Source organism: Papaver somniferum, chromosome 6 (assembly GCF_003573695.1).
Source record: "Papaver somniferum cultivar HN1 chromosome 6, ASM357369v1, whole genome shotgun sequence".
Lineage (NCBI taxonomy): Eukaryota > Viridiplantae > Streptophyta > Magnoliopsida > Ranunculales > Papaveraceae > Papaver > Papaver somniferum.
In genome coordinates, this window is record NC_039363.1 from 84,105,166 (window position 1) to 84,121,808 (window position 16,643).

At 37.2% G+C, this 16,643-nt stretch overlaps 2 pseudogenes; one reads left to right on the forward strand and one right to left on the reverse strand.

Annotated features, from left to right (window-relative positions):
* The first annotated feature begins 11,153 nt into the window (after positions 1 to 11,153).
* LOC113288218 lies at positions 11,154 to 13,208 on the forward strand (annotated as a pseudogene).
* A 1,042-nt stretch (positions 13,209 to 14,250) lies between these two features.
* LOC113288219 lies at positions 14,251 to 16,071 on the reverse strand (annotated as a pseudogene).
* Between the last annotated feature and the right edge of the window lie 572 nt (positions 16,072 to 16,643).

Sequence of the window (16,643 nt, forward strand, 5' to 3'; positions counted from 1 at the left end):
GTCTTAAGATAAAAAAAAGTTTCAGGGAAGGAAAAAGGAATGTAGGGTTACGCAACCTTTAATAGGTTCATGCACGCACAATTTTGAACCCTAGAGAGAGTAGAATTGTCGAGAATAATCCTTCTTTATTGATAGACAGGAAATTCCAATTTTTCATCAAAACAAAACTAAGAAAAGAAAAAAAAAAAAAATTCCTAAAGCCTGAGAGGTGCACAACCTTGTCTCTTTTTATCAGGCACGTGAGACAAGATCAACAAAACAACACAATCAAGTTATGTTGCGGTGAATAATAATCTGTCCACCATGTTCCTCTTGGAAGGAATCTATATACCTCTGTCTATCAAAACGATTGGACCATACTTTCTTCTCTAATAGTCTTGTTTTATCCTTGGAAACTAACTTCTTATACGAAGATAAAATCTTACATACCTCAGCGATTTTTTGAACAAGTTTGATCTTGTTTGCTAGTCGATTTGCTCTTCGTTGAAGTTTGTTGACATGTATCAATTTGTGTTTGTACTTGTAACACGTTGATAGTACATGACCTTTGAGAGAACAATATGAGCACGTCAAACTTGAATATAACTCAGGCATCTGAGAGGTGCAAGCTTCCAGACACATAGTTGAACCTGAAACATTATTGAATAAGTTTCCAATAGAAAGGTTTTTATCTTCCAGATTGATTGAGTTTTCTTCTAAAAGAATATCAAGATTGATGTATGTATTGCTAAAATTATCAAAATCAATATTTTCACAAATAAGTGCAACACTTGATTTTTCGTCTTCATTAGAATAATAGTTATCAGACATTTCATCAAGAGTTGCAGCAAGACCTTTCTTCCCAGTGTATTTCTTTCGATTTGGACGCTCATTTGAAAAATGACCAAAGCCTTTACACTTGAAGCACTGAGGCTTATCCTCGTCATCAGTTTTATAATTATCCCTAATTTTAGGAGGAACACGATTATGTGGTTTATCTGATGACTTGGATTTATCTCTGGAGAACCGTTTACTTCTCTTCAAAAGAAGATCCCTAAACTGTCTTGTGATTAACGATACTGACTTGTCAAGATCTTCATCTGATGAGTCAGCCTCAAAAAGATCATCTTCAGAGATGTAAACACTTTTACTTTTGTCAAGTAATTTAGTGTTCTTTAGTGCTTTGAAAGCAACATCCTTACTGGACTTGGACGTGTGCTCATGATCAAAGATCTTTAGCTTCCCAACCAGAGTATTTCTGGACATCGTTGTGAGATTATTTATTTCAGTGATGGCATGCTTCTTAGAATCGTATCTAGATGGAAACGATCTGATAATTTTCATCACAATGTCCTTTTCAGGAATGGTATTACCCAATGCAAAATATGCATTAACAATTTCAGACACTTTGTGATTAAACTCATCAAATGTTTCTTCATCTGCCATACGAAGGTTTTCCAAATCAGAATTTGGATTTTGAAGTCCAGATTCTTTCTCACTGGTATTTCCTTCAAATACGGTTTCTAAGATATCCCAGGCTTATTTAGACTTAGTGCACGTAGTCATATGGTGCTGAAGATCTGTGGTAATGACATCTATGATAGCATTTAAGTCGTCAGAATTTTGCTTTGCAGCAAGGATTTTTTATGGACTATATCTACCAATATCCTTAGGTATAGATACATCGCCTTCTGTATTAACCGGAGGATCATAGACATTAACAACACGTACCCATGTTTGAAAATCACGAGCTTAAAGAAAAGCATGCATAATAATTTTCCACCATAGGTAGTTTGAGCCATCGAATACTGGTGCTACGTTTATGGAGATAGAGTACCTTTCCATAGAGTCAGATCGCTACAAACACAGACTTGTAAGGTCTTTAAACGTGTTTGCCTGTTCTGATACCAATTGAAAAGGCTAGGGTCTAACAACCACACCCAATATTTCGATTAGCAATATGTATGGACTAATTCCAATATACTTTTAAGAGAATCAACTAGACAGTCAGACTCAATATTAATAACATTATATCAAACAGTTATATCTCTCTTTCTCGATTCAATACTCACTCAAGCAAATATAAATCTTCGAGTTTAATTGAATATAAGAGAAATCACTTGAACGGTACCAAAGACGAATGTTCAAGTATCAATCAATTTCAATCAACAACCAAAGGTTGGATTTCCCAATTGATTTATTCAAACGCACAACTTGTGATATTTCAATTATATAACAAAATATAATGCGAAAAAGAAATAACACATACACCAGAAGTTTTGTTAACGAGGAAACCGCAATTGCAGAAAAACCCAGGGACCTAGTCCAGATTGAACACACACTGTATGAAGCCGCTATAGACACTAGCCTACTACAAACTAACTTCGGTCTGGACTGTAGTTGAACCCCAATCAATCTCACACTGATCCAAGGTACAGTTGCGCTCCTACGTCTCTGATCCCAGCAGGACACTACGCACTTGATTCCCTTAGCTAATCTCACTCACAACAAAGAGTTGCTACGACCCAAAGTCGAAGACTTTAATAAACAAATCTGTATCACACAGAAAAGTCTACTGTAATAGATAAATCTGTCTCCCACAGAAATACCTACAAGTTTTTGTTCCGTATTTTGATAAATCAAGGTGAACATGAACCAATTGATAAACCAGACTTATATTCCCGAAGAACAACTCAGTATTATCAATCACCTCACAATAATCTAAATCGTATAATGGCGAAAATAGATATTGTGGAATCACAAACGATGAGACAAAGATGTTTGTGACTACTTTTATATCTTTCCCATCGGAGAAATCAATCTCAAGTCAATCCTTACGATTGTACTTAGTACGATAGAAACAACAAGATCAAATCACACAACTACGAGAAAGTAGTATCGGTCTGGCTTCACAATCCCAATGAAGTCTTCAAGTCGTTAACCTACAGGGTCTTGGTAGAAACCTAAGGTTAAATGAGAATCGACTATAGATAATACAACTAGTATCACACAGGAGGTGTGGGGATTAGGTTTCCCAGTTGCTAGAGTTCTCCCTTATATAGTCTTTCTAATCAGGGTTTGCAATCAATGTTAGCTTAGTAACAAAGCATTCAATATTCACCATTAGATGAAAACCTGATTAGATTCAAGCTAATATCTTTCAACCGTTAGATCGAAACTTTGCTTGTTACACACAAATAAAATGCACGTTTTAGGTTTGTGTAACCGTACCCAAACTTGTACTTTGGTTCAACAGTAGTTAACCAAATGGTTAGCCATATGAGCACTTTCATATAAACCATATTCTTCTTTACCACAACTAGTTCAAATGACTCAAATGAACTAGTTAGATAGTTGTTCAATTGCTTAGATCTTTATAATAGACACAATTGAAACAAAAACGATTTGATTCACTCGAATAGATTCATGAACTTTATAGCCATGGTTTGCAAACTTGCATTCCTTAGTTTATATAAGTTAAAGTTCACGAATAATCGTTTTTAGAAAATAACTAACTTAAGTACGCGGACTGAGTACGCAGACTTAAGTACCCGGAATAAGTTTGTAAATACTTCACAAACTCCAGCAGATTTTGTCGGGAAGAGAAGCCCCGACAGTACGCGGACTGGGTTTGCGGACTGTGTTCCGATTTTCCAGAGCAGCAAAGTACGCATACTTTGGTTCAAGGAATAAGGACTTATACATGTATGAGTTACCACACAATGCTTATACCCAATAATGGTTATATAATCTAAACTCTCATTTCAATCATTGAAACATTCTTAGAGGACGTTATATAGTTGTTGTTCACAAACCATTTTTCGTCAAAGCCATTTTCAAGTGATTGAAACTTAACATGACTTTCATCACTAGTAAATATGAACTTGGCCAAACCGAAAGCCTACCAACACATATTTCGAGAAATAGACAAGCGAGATAAACTCGGCTCGAAATAGCAAATGTGTATAATCAAAGTCTATATAGCAAAACGACTTTTGTCTCAAGATAGGAGATAGAGTAGATAGACTTTTGAGTGATAGATAAGTTCAAGTCTCCGCATACCTTTTAGTCGATTAAGTTCCACCAGTTCCTTGAGTAGTTCTTCGTCTTTGTATGATGATCGCCGTGGATTCTTGAGCTCAACTACACTTTCTGTCCTAGTCCGAGACTTAGCTAATAGTAGACTAGAAATAAATACTTATAGTTTTGATCACTAACATTGACAAACATGCTTGAGATAGAAACGCATGCGTGTTCGACCGAGCAGTGCTCTAACAATTATACAATATACACCATGCAAACTTCAAGGGTAGAAACAGGCGGAACTCTAAGCACCACATCTGGTCCCCTGCAATTATTACTCAAGAAATTGTAACCTACATCAATAGTTGTTCTCTTAAAGATGGATGATCCTTGTTTCGCTTTCAAGTATGAGCGACCAAGTATGAACGCAGAACCAGCTTGTTGTGCTGCCAAGAAATCTTCCAATTTTCCCCTCAGTTGCACATCAATTTCAAATCTTTCATCTCTTTCAGATTTATTGTCAATTGCAAACCTTCTTCTCTGAAGACCAGTTTGCTTCATCAAATTAACATCTGTCATATTCTCTTCTGTTTCGAATCCAACAGAACCACTAGATGGCTCCACTATTGGGGTTTTGTTCCGTATACAAAACCATATGGCTGAAAATAGACTTTAGGTAACAGTTTTGCAGCAGAAAACAGTGATCTGATGCTGTCAAAACCGTGGCTAAAGGGCAGTTTCGGGTTTGGAATGTCTACAAGGTTTACTTGAATTAGAAAACTTGTATGAAGGTTTGGAGGAGTGTTTTCCAAGTTTAGGGTTTCCTAATTAAGGTGTTAGACTATTTTTAGGAGTTTTCTAAGACTTGAGGAGCAAGGATGTAACTACTATATAAGAGGGAATATATAGTGAGGAGAAATCATTCTCTTGGTTAATTCTCTTGAAGAATCCTCTCTTTATGAGAGTGTTAGGGTCACAACCGTTGTGTCCTACAATGGTTGGTGATTGGGCAAAATAAATGTGAGAAGAGAGACTTGTAGTGAGAATGGGTATGGGAGAAATCTAGGATTTCTAGGGTTCATATGGGGAAGCCAGAATTCATGATGTTCTTCATGTTCTTGTCTAAATTCGAAGCAACCATGGCGGTGGAGGTTTATGGAAGAAGAAGAACAAAGGAAGATGTAAACTCTTCGTAATATGTCTTGTTGTTTCTAACGTTTAGCGCTAGTGGGTTACATAACTAGTTGATTATATAATGTGTGTCGATGTAATAACTTGTTATGATAATGAAGATTCTCGGGGTGGTTTTGGCCGTGGATGTATCCTACAAAGGTGAACCACATAATCTTTGTGTCGTGTGTGATTGTCTATTATCGTATTTATCATATATCCGTGCTGGTATTATTTGATCATGCTAATCTAAAGATGTAAGAGATGGATTCGAGCTAAGTTATCTAAGTCGGATGTTTCATGGAATTAACTTCTATGGAAACATGCTGGTTCGAGATGAACGTAACCTCAGTTTCCTGACAAGTGGTGCAGTGAGCGTGGATAAAGATGGCAATGGTTCGGTAATTTGAATAAGAAATTTCAAAGAAGAGAAAATCTTGTTTCGTAGCAGAATGATATAGATCATGAAGATGATGAGTAAATCAAGACCGAGCAAAGAATGGGACGATATCAAGAAAGATTCGACAACTTTGCTTGATGTGATTATGATTCGTGTTGAAGGTGTTTTTTCTTTATGAGAAGATCGTTCGTGGGTCAACTGGCGTCTGCAAATATTGTCAGGAGAATATTTTGAATCATGGTGGTGCTAAGTGACAATCGTTCATACACAACATATGAAGATTGTAACATGTTTTGTCTACATGGAGGATGACTCAAGATTGTTGGTTTTTTGAGTTGGTTAAGTCCGTCTGGAATTGTTTGATGGCTCAGATCAAATAATATCAAGTGTTAGACATGTGTCGAAGAAGAAGTATTCTACAAAAGGTGGGATAGTGAGTGGTCATGGCGACGAAGTAGTTTGATTCAAGTCATGCAGAAACTTTTATAAATTATATGAAGAAGTTGTTTGTGGTGATACTAGAAGATCGAAAAAATAGCGATTCCAATGGTGCAAGTGCAAAGGAGGAATTTGGCTTAGGTGGTGGTTCAAGCTCAACGTACAAGACAATTTTGATTCGTGCTAGTGATGATGTCCGCGAGGATGGCCCTGTATAAGATGGTAAACATTCATTCTTTTTTGGAGTGAAGAGGAAGGTATTGTTCACGTCACAGAAGGTGGTGATTGTTGGGTTTTGTTCCGTATACAAAACCATATGGCTGAAAACAGACTTTAGGTAACTGTTTTGCAGCAGAAAACAGTGATCTAATGCTGTCAAAACTGTGGCTAAAGGGCAGTTTTGGGTTTGGAGTGTCTACAAGGTTTACTTGGATTAGGAAACTTGTATGACGGTTTGGAGGAGTGTTTTCCAAGTTTAGGGTTTCCTAATTAAGGTGTTAGACTATTTTTAGAAGTTTTATAAGACTTGAGGAGCAAGGATGTAACTACTATATAAGAGGGATTATATGGTGAGGAGAAATCATTCTCTTGGTTAATTCTCTTGAAGAATCCTCTCTTTATGAGAGTGTTAGGGTCACAACCGTTGTGTCCTACAATGGTTGGTGATTGGGCAAAATCAATGTGAGAAGAGAGACTTGTAGTGAGAACGAGTATGAGAGAAATCTAGGATTTCTAGGGTTCATATGGGGAAGCCAGAATTCATGATGTTCTTCATGTTCTTGTCTAAAGTCGAAGCAACCATGGCGGTGGAGGTTTATGGAAGAAGATAAAACAAAGGAAGAGGTAAACTCTTCGTAATATATCTTGTTGTTTCTAACGTTTAGCGCTAGTGGGTTATATAACTAGTTGATTATATAATGTGTGTCGATGTAATAACTTGTTATGATAATGAAGATTCTCGGGGTGGTTTTGGGCATGGATGTAGCCTACAAAGGTGAACCACGTAATCTTTGTGCCGTGTGTGATTGTCTATTATCGTATTTATCATATATTCGTGCTAGTATTATTCGATCATGCTAATCTAAAGATGTAAGAGACGGATTCGATCTAAGTTATCTAAGTAGGATGTTTCATGAAATTAACTTCTATGGAAACATGCCGGTTCGAGATGAACGTAACCTCGGTTTCCCGACAATAACAACTGTCATATAAGTTAAAATGTGTAATAAAGTTAGTTTATACTCAAAACACCAGAAGTTCCAATACATCATTGTCAGAATATATCAATGGTTCATAGTGTAACAATTTCTACAGAAAAGAAAGTAATGTACTATACTAACATAGATTATAAGTTCAAATAGATTATAAGCAATGTAAGTAACATATAGATTATAAGTAACATAGAAAAGAATATAAGTAATGCAGTACAATAAAATAGATTATAAGTTCAGATTTACCACAAGTCAAGGAAATCTAAAATTGAATAAAAGATACAAATGTGCCCGTAGCTAACAATAAATCATAATTCATGAGTAACCCACACCTCGGAAATTTATCCAGACTGATTCGTCTGTATATTATTGGGTACATGCCGTATTATCCCCATGGCAGATGCAGTTTCGTCGACGCCAACATGAATAACATTCCTTCATATGCTTACAAATGATGCACTGGAGGAGACGATTCATCACTGGCATTATAAAGAAAAAACTTAAAAAAATAGTTATAAAAGTACGTTTAGTTTCAAATTACATTTATCGAGGCCTTCTACAAGAAATTGCGAAGATCAGCTATAAATCTTTATAAGGCTTGGAGTGATACATTAAAAGTGAGTAATAGAGAACAACTATCAAAAGGAAAAAATGAATGAGTGAAGAATTTTCATGGATATCTCTGAAATGACTGCCATAAAATAACTCCAAAGGATGTTCGGCTCATCTCCTCTGTCTAACATCACAGAATTGACGTGCAATCCTCCCCAGAGCTTCTCAAATCGGTTCCACTAAGGTGATTTTTTTATATTAGTGTTAAATTTAAAAGCGTATGGATATAATTATTAGAACAAACGTGCACAAGAGCTAAGAACAGACAATGCCTGGAGCAGAGATCCTGAATTAGCAGATCTCTTTCTTGATTGGTATGTTACAAAATTTATGTATTAAGCATATTGTTACCTATTAAAAGGTTTTAAGTTTTTTAACAAGGAAATTCTCATTTAAAACATTAAGAGAGATTGCGGAACATTTTTGAAGGCCAATCCAGAGTTAAGAAGAAAACAAATAGCAAACAGATATAGATCAAAGGAAAACAAGAATCTCTTAAGAGGGGCAAAAATAAGGGTTGACAGACTGACCAAAATGAAACCATTGAGGACTCTCCGCGCAGGACTCCATTGCGAAAACAATATCGCAGCAGGAATTGCAAATACCCGGAAACACATGCAACATAGGGACAACATGGATCGAAGAAAAGCATATATCAGTCATATAGAGAAGCAACAAATGGATCAATACCCAATCATGTTCCAACAAGAAACCACCAAAGAAGCATACCTTTCTGTTCGCGCGCTGCAAGCATATGGTCAAAGAATTGTATCTAATAAGCTTCATTTGAACTTGATATAAAGTAGAAATTGAATTGTTAAGAATACAAGGATTTTACCTAAGAATGCCCAAAGAATCATCTTTAAAGCACTTAACTGAAAACCCCCACGACACACCTTACAACATCTGCCCAGAATCGTGGAATAAGAGCCTTAGGCTTTCGCCACATCCATGTACTCACTCACAATGACTAAGACATGGATGTCGATCAATTAAAGCTCCTGTCTTGGTCACGATAACTTTGTGCACGGTTACCTTTGTTGCATTCGTCCTGTCCTGCCTAAAAGTGAGTTTAACTTCAATGAATAGGTTTCATGCATGAATTGTCTTTGACGGAGCTCCATAAATTGCAAATGCGTATGAGTCATCTGCGACAACAAAATCCAAATAAATTAATACGCCAATAGACCCAGTTTATTTTATATGATCAATTTATTGTATATCGAGTTTATTATTTATGACATTTGTGGAAAACTACCCAATTTATTTTATTGGACGGTATTAAAAATAATATATGTTTATTTTTTGTGCCGTATACTTTAGCTGTGACTCATATCCCTTTGTGTAGAAGGGAGCGATGAACAAGCTAGCTTACTATGAAATAAACAACAAACGCCGGACAACAAAGAGCATAATTTCTAAAATACACCCAGACTTTTATTAATGATAGCAACTTTAATTATTCTACAACCCAATCGAGCCACCACAAAATGCATCAACCGATAAAACCCATTAAATTAAAACTAATCTTGTACGCTAGCATCATGTATTTAGAAATATCAAACCTACTAAGAGCGTCCACAATGGACGACTAAACCCAAATATAGTATCCAGTGGATAGGCGTAGTGGGACGGACCATCGATCAAAATTTGATCAAAGACTAAAATCCAGACCAAATTTGGTCGGGGACCAAGACCAAATCCAAATATAGTCGGGCGTTTATATAATGTCCGCCTACCCAACGGGCGTAGATATAATGTCCGCTAGTAGCCGCGCGTTCGTAAAGTTAACGTCTGATGCAGGGCGTTGGTATACCTTACGCCTGGATGGAGCGTTGGTATAATGTCCGCCTGGATGGGGCGTACATAAAGTTAACGCCCCTTAGTTGGGCGTTGATATTCTTTGAGTTGAAGACCAGGCGTTGATATACTTTGGACCAAAATGAGATACATCACATGGGGCGGGCTTTATACCTCCGCCCCATTTTTTTTTCTTTTTTTTTTTATATTTTTGTTTGAATTCAGTGGGACGTAATCTTTATTAACGCCTGATTTCAGGCGTAATCTTTACAAACGCCCCATTTCAGGCGTTATCTTTACCAACGCCTGATTCCAGGCGTAAACTTTACCAACGCTCGATGTCCAGGCGAACTTTATATCAACGCGCGACCAAATTTACTCTTCTTCCTCTACGCCACACGACGGACTAAACCTAAATTTGATCTTTTTTTTTAGTCTTTGGTCTTTGATTTTGGTCGCACCACTCCAGTTGCTCTAACAGACCACCCCATACTATTAATAAAATAAGTAAAGAATTCGTAAGAACTTTTACCCTCTTTCTCTATTTCCCGCATTTTACCGAACGCTTTGAAACTTGTAATGACGAGAGCCTAAATGCTGTATTTAAAGCCCTTTATACCTTCTCGTCCTCTATAAAATTTGAATTGGGTAGGAAATCAAATATTCTAGTCTTACACAAGGTATAAACACACAAAATCACAGCCACTCGGCAAAAAACATGGTCAAAAACTACCAAACCATCATCAACTTTGTACCATCAATTTCTTGTTCAAATGAACTCCTAAACAAAAACCCAATTTAGTCTAACCCCAATGTAAATCCTCACACAACAACCCAATTTAGTCTAACCCCAATGTAAATCCTCACACAACAACCCAATTTAGTCTGACAAAAACCCCAGTAAATCCCCCTTGATTAACATCATACATTGAACCAATTTTAATATGTAATTGGATTTGAGGCATTACTCCAATCGGATTTTTGGTTTCTAAAAACAACAATATACAAAGAGAATAAAATTCAACAATGCAAATAATTAAGGATTGAAAAACATTAGCTTACCACTGCCCGTGTGATTAAGACTTTGAGACGAAGTAAGAACTTATTTCCTCCACACTAGAAATGTTTCCTTCAGTGGATACATCAACTCCCAATTAATAAACTTTACTATAATCTGCTACTTGCACCATGCAAATTCCAATTTAAATTCTGGAAACGATAGCAATCACACGGTATCCATTTTTCTGCTATCCTCGTCTATAAAAACATCACAATAGCTAAAAAATTGAATTAAGGTTTCTCCACCAATTGATAACGATACTCAATTGGATTCCTGTGGAGATTGGTGCTGCTATGCAAAATACCTAGGGTAAACAGGCTTCTGTTAAAGAGAAATGTTAAATTTCCCGCCATAACTAGATTCGGGTCATTTAAACTATCCATATTACAACCCGGTTTAAAGTAACTATGGTCCGTTAAAGTTGAGATGTTTTACTGAATTCTGGATGCACAGTTAAGAGATGATTTCTTCATTTTCCTTATCTTCTGTTCATATTCCTCCATTACCAAAACCAAATCAAATTCAAAGAAAAAACTTGAAATCATCTTCTTCACCAACAGAAACACTAACTCCAACACCAAAAGATCTTCTTGACAATTTCAATACTGTTTTTGAACTCAAACAACTTCACTCTTACATAATCAAAACCAACAAAGACTATTCTATTTTACCTGTAACTCGAATCGCGTCTATATGTGCTCTCTCACCCAGTTTTGATTATGCCCGTACAATATTCGAGCGCGTCGAAAAGAATGAAACTTTTATATGGAATTCTTGTTTGAAGACTTATGCTGAAAGCGAGTCTCCAATTAACGCAATTCATTTCTTTTATCGATTAAGGCAATCTAATCTTTGCCCAGACACATTTACTTGTTCTTTCGTTCTTAAAGCTTGTCCGATCTTATTAGATCTTCATAATGGAAGAATTGTTCATGGGTTGGTCCTGAAACTTGGTTATCAATCGGATTTGTTCCTTCAAAATACGATTGTTCATATGTATGCAAAGGGTGGTTCTATTAATGATGCTAGGAAGCTGTTTGAGAAAATGCCAAGACGAGATAGTGTAACTTGGAATATCTTAATAACTCAGTTGACGAAGTTGAATGAGATAGACAAGGCACAAGAACTGTTTGATCAGATGCCTGATAAAGTGTTAGGTCCTGGACGGCCATGATTGCTGGTTATGTACAGTGTGGCAAACCCAAGGAAGCTGTTGAGCTTTTTAAACAGATGGAAGAAGCTGGGGAAAGTCCTAATGAGGTGACCGTCGTCGCTGTGCTTGCTGCTTGTGCAGATTTGGGCACGTCGGATCTTGGTCGCCGTATTCATGAATACTTGGATAAATGTGGATATAGGAAGAATGTGCGGGTGTGCAATACATTAATCGATATGTACATCAAATGTGGTTGTTTAGAGATTGCCAGGAGTGTTTTCGATGAGATGGAAGAACGGACGATTGTATCTTGGTCTGCCATGATAGGTGGCCTTGCAATGCATGGGGAAGGAGAAGAAGCTTTAAAGCTTTTCTCAAAGATGACTCGGATAGGCATTCGGCCGAATGCTGTCACCTTTGTCGGTCTTTTACATGCTTGTAGTCGCATGGGATTAATAGCAGAGGGTCGTGAATTCTTCACCAGCATGACTAGGGATTACGGAATAACCCCAGAACTTGAGCACTATGGGTGCATGGTTGATCTCTTAAGTCGCTCAGGGTTACTTTTAGAAGCGCACGAATTTATCAAGAACATGCCAATAAAGCCTCATGGAGTTGTTTGGGGAGCTCTTCTTGGTGGTTGCAGAGTACACAAGAATATCGAATTAGCAGAAGAAGCAATCAAACATCTCCAAGTTTTAGACCCACTTAACGATGGATACTACGTGGTTCTTTCAAACATCTATGCAGAGAAAGGGAGATGGGAAGAGACAGCTAGAGTGAGGAGGTTAATGAAAGATCGTGGAGTGAAGAAAACGCCTGGATGGAGTACAGTGACAGTTAACGGTGAAGTTCACGAGTTTGTGGCTGGGGATGGAAATCACCCTGAAGCTGAGGAGATATATCAGAAATGGGATGAATTACTCACACAAATGAAGCCAAGAGGATACATTCCAAATACTAAAGTTGTATTGCTAGACATGGATGGAGAAGAGAATAAAGTGCAAGTCTTGTATCGTCATAGTGAGAAACTGGCGACAACGTTTGGACTTATGAAAACACCTCCTGGAACGACTATAAGAATCATGAAAAACCTCCGCGTTTGCGAAGACTGTCATTCAGCTTTAAAATTAATATCAGATATTGTTGATCGAGAGATAGTAGTGCGCGATAGAAACAGATTCCATTGCTTTAAAAATGGGTTGTGTTCTTGCCGAGACTATTGGTAGGGAAGTTTTTGAACCCAATTCCATGTTGTTGTAAATGTGAAATATTTGTTTATCATCGCTGAATTTCAACTTTTTCAGACTTCTATATCTAGAGTTTATACTCTGGGTAATTTAATGGGATTTTTATCTCTACTAGTTCTGGCTTTTCATCTTGTTGAATCGATGAGCGACCTGAAATCCTTAACTTGTAATTATTCCAATCCAGTGGTCAGTTGCAACGCTGTAAAAATACTCGTCAACTCTATTGAGTTCTGAGGGGCTATTACTCCATTTGCAAGTGATATGACATATACTCCATTTGCCCTATGGAGTTTCAATTTTCAGTGAAAAGAAAGAAAGCAGAAGCAGTCTTTTGGGCAGCAACTTCATTCCCGAAAGTGAAAGGAAGAAGTGGTGTTCAGTTTTAGGAACCTGGTAGTTATACAGCCGACAGTGAGGAGTGATGGTAGGAACATACAGAGCTAAACAAGCAGAATTCAGAAGAAGCATACGGGAGGTCAATTTGCAAATGAAAAAGCAAACACCAGGATTGTTTTTAGCAACAAAATCTTCTGCCAGGACGGATCACGATCATGGTCGATGTCTCGGGTCATCATAGTGTGGATAAGTGGAAGTGAATGGAGAATCCACTCTTCCATTATTATACTTTATAATAATAATTTAGTGGAACAATATTTATTTTCTTAGAACCACAAAAGCCTATGTACATTGACATAAAAAACTCGATGCAATGCTCTTTACAAAGACCCAACGATTTGGCTATTACAAATGAATTTCACGTTTCCCCTGTGAAGCAAACACACGACTACAGGTCTCCTTCCACCGCAGCTGCCACTACACAACATACTGCAGTAGTTTGCATATATTTTTCACATGTCTCATTCTTATGAGAAGATATTTTCCTAAATAATGTAAAGGGATGTTTCTTGAACACATGCTATTCTGAATGCCTAAATTATTAAAGTAGAACTGCAACTCATTAGCATCCGGGATCATGTGCATAATGTCTTCAGCTGTTTCATTTCACTATTGCAGAAATCACATCTTGGCCAAACCATCTTATACATGATTCAATTATGGTTTGATCTGATATCCCCGCATAATTGTTATACTCCATTTATTGACTCAAAAAGTTTCAAATTCAAGTAAATATATTTCACTGAGAGATTAAAGAATACAATCAAACTATACCTTATTTTGATAAGTTTATTACAAGTATATATGCAATTTTACATATATAATAACACAGCTTTACAAGAATTAAGAAAATAATTTACCTTGAACAATTGAATCACTACTAAACATACATAAACAACCTTCAGTTTGTTTATAAAGTCAAGTTTAGGAGACTTTATCTAGTCATCCATCGAGTGGGAAATTTGTCTAAAGAGAGGAACATGTTCAGGTAAAAGCGAAATCACTACATCTACCCCGCCATCTTCACTGCATGTAGGCAAGAAAATTATTAAACCTTCAACTGGAATGTTGGGTGGAAAAAAGGCACAAGGAATTCCACCACCAAAATCAAGATCATGAAACTGGAATCTCAACCAACTGTCCACTTCCAGATTCGGGCACAGTGTGTTTCCGAATTCTGGTGCTGTTGCTTCAAGTTCCTCACCTTCAGTATTTGAGGCTCCGAAATCGATAAAGGATTTGAAATACCTACTATCTACTCGAATAACCTCATCATGGATTGCTTTTGCAACATATGAATGACTCTCTTGCAACAATTCCTTCACTTTCAAAGTTGGATAAGCCCAAAGGACTAAATTGCCGAAATACTCCATGGGCACTGCTGGTTTGATTCTTGCTCTTCCATTTACAGCAACTCTAACGTGTGTTGACTCTTCTAAGTCAAGTCCTCTAGCTTGGGTCACTTTCTTCCACGTATGAGAAAGTAAACATTCAAACGTACTGTATCTTCTGTGTGGGTTACTATTTTCACCAAGAACCTTAGCTTTGAGCTTGTTAATGAAATCAGTTGAATAGTTGATCAAAGTTTCAATGGAGGAAAAGACTGGGGTAATGTCCGGATTGACAACAGTCTTTTTGAACTCGATGGATGGATGGTCAAATTCAACATTAGGTGGGCTTCTAGGTTGAGAAACAGCAAATCTATCATGATAAGTGTTTCTATGTCGAGTCCCCGGACCATTCTTGCCCATGCTACAAAGAAAGAACTTATGGATTGACCATCCGCAACACGGTGATGAGAAGTTTCACCGATGACTAGACCACCGCATGCGTAACGGTTGAGTTGAATTTGAAACAACTCTTCAACTCCTTCAACAGGTGGAAGGAGATGGCTAACATCTTTGGATGGATTGAATGGGAGCTGCTCAGCTAATGTTGAAGGGATGTAGGTTTCGGTTATGCGAACCCCTGCATTGTTCAGAATGATACAAGTTCGGCCTAGATCATCAGTTATGAACCTTCCAGCTAAGTGTGGGTAATAAACAAGAACTTTAGAGAGTGCATCTTTCAAGACTTCATTTGATGGCATGGGAGGTTTAAATGCATATTGTTGAGATTATTAGTCCCACATTGTTTGGGCAATCTAAGATCCTGCGGTTTATAATCCTATGGGCCTCTCCACTTATTGCCAATTGGTTTTGAGTTGGATGCCCGTATTCTAACATGGTATCAGAGCAGTCCACGTGTAAGACCCAACGAGGCTACACATGAGGGGGCGTGGAGATCAAAAGCAGCTTTATCAAAGACCGTAAGAGGAATTACAACATCATCAGCAGGGATACTAACTGATTGATCGTGCATCGTGCTTAGTGATGTAAAAGAAGAACCAGCTTTCAAGATGGTGTTGTTAATCAAACCAATTGCCATTGCTAAGGAATTATGGGAGGTTGCGTTTAAAAAATCAAAACCAATATAAGGAACCTAAGAATGGATGAAGGCTGATCTTGGAAATGGATATGAAGCTTTGAAGTTAAAATGAAAGTTGTTTTAGTTTGCTAATGAGGAAAGGAAGAAGTTGTGTGAGTGATTGTTTTAGATCATTATGTTGGGTTTATATATGTGTTGATATGGATAGAAAGAAATGAGCACTAACAGCCTACCTTGATTTTTATTTCTAATCAGTCACATGTTTCTTTCTGTATATGCTAGAGAATTTCCAAGCAGATTCATGTTCTTGGCCACACCCAGCATATGTACTACTACTTGTAGCCCATTCACTTTTTTACTTTTCCTTTCCACAATTAGTGTCTTTCTTTTTTTCGAAATTCAGAGTGGTGTTTGTGGACCAACCAAAGGATGACTTTGTATATAGGTGAGAAGAAGCTAAGAAGGTCAGAAGAATGAACTACTGAAGTATTAGATTGACTCATGCTGATGCATCACTATCTACATGTAAGCAAGCACAAAGGCTGGACCTGACCAAATGAGGGGGTTGGTGCATGATTACCATAATCATATTTTACTACTTCATTTTTTATTTAAAGGTTTTTCACCAGAAAAAATATTATACTTGAAGAACCAACTTGGTGATGGGATGAAAGTGCTCCACCGGTCAAGAAACAAACACAAGTAAACGATTAAAATACTGCCA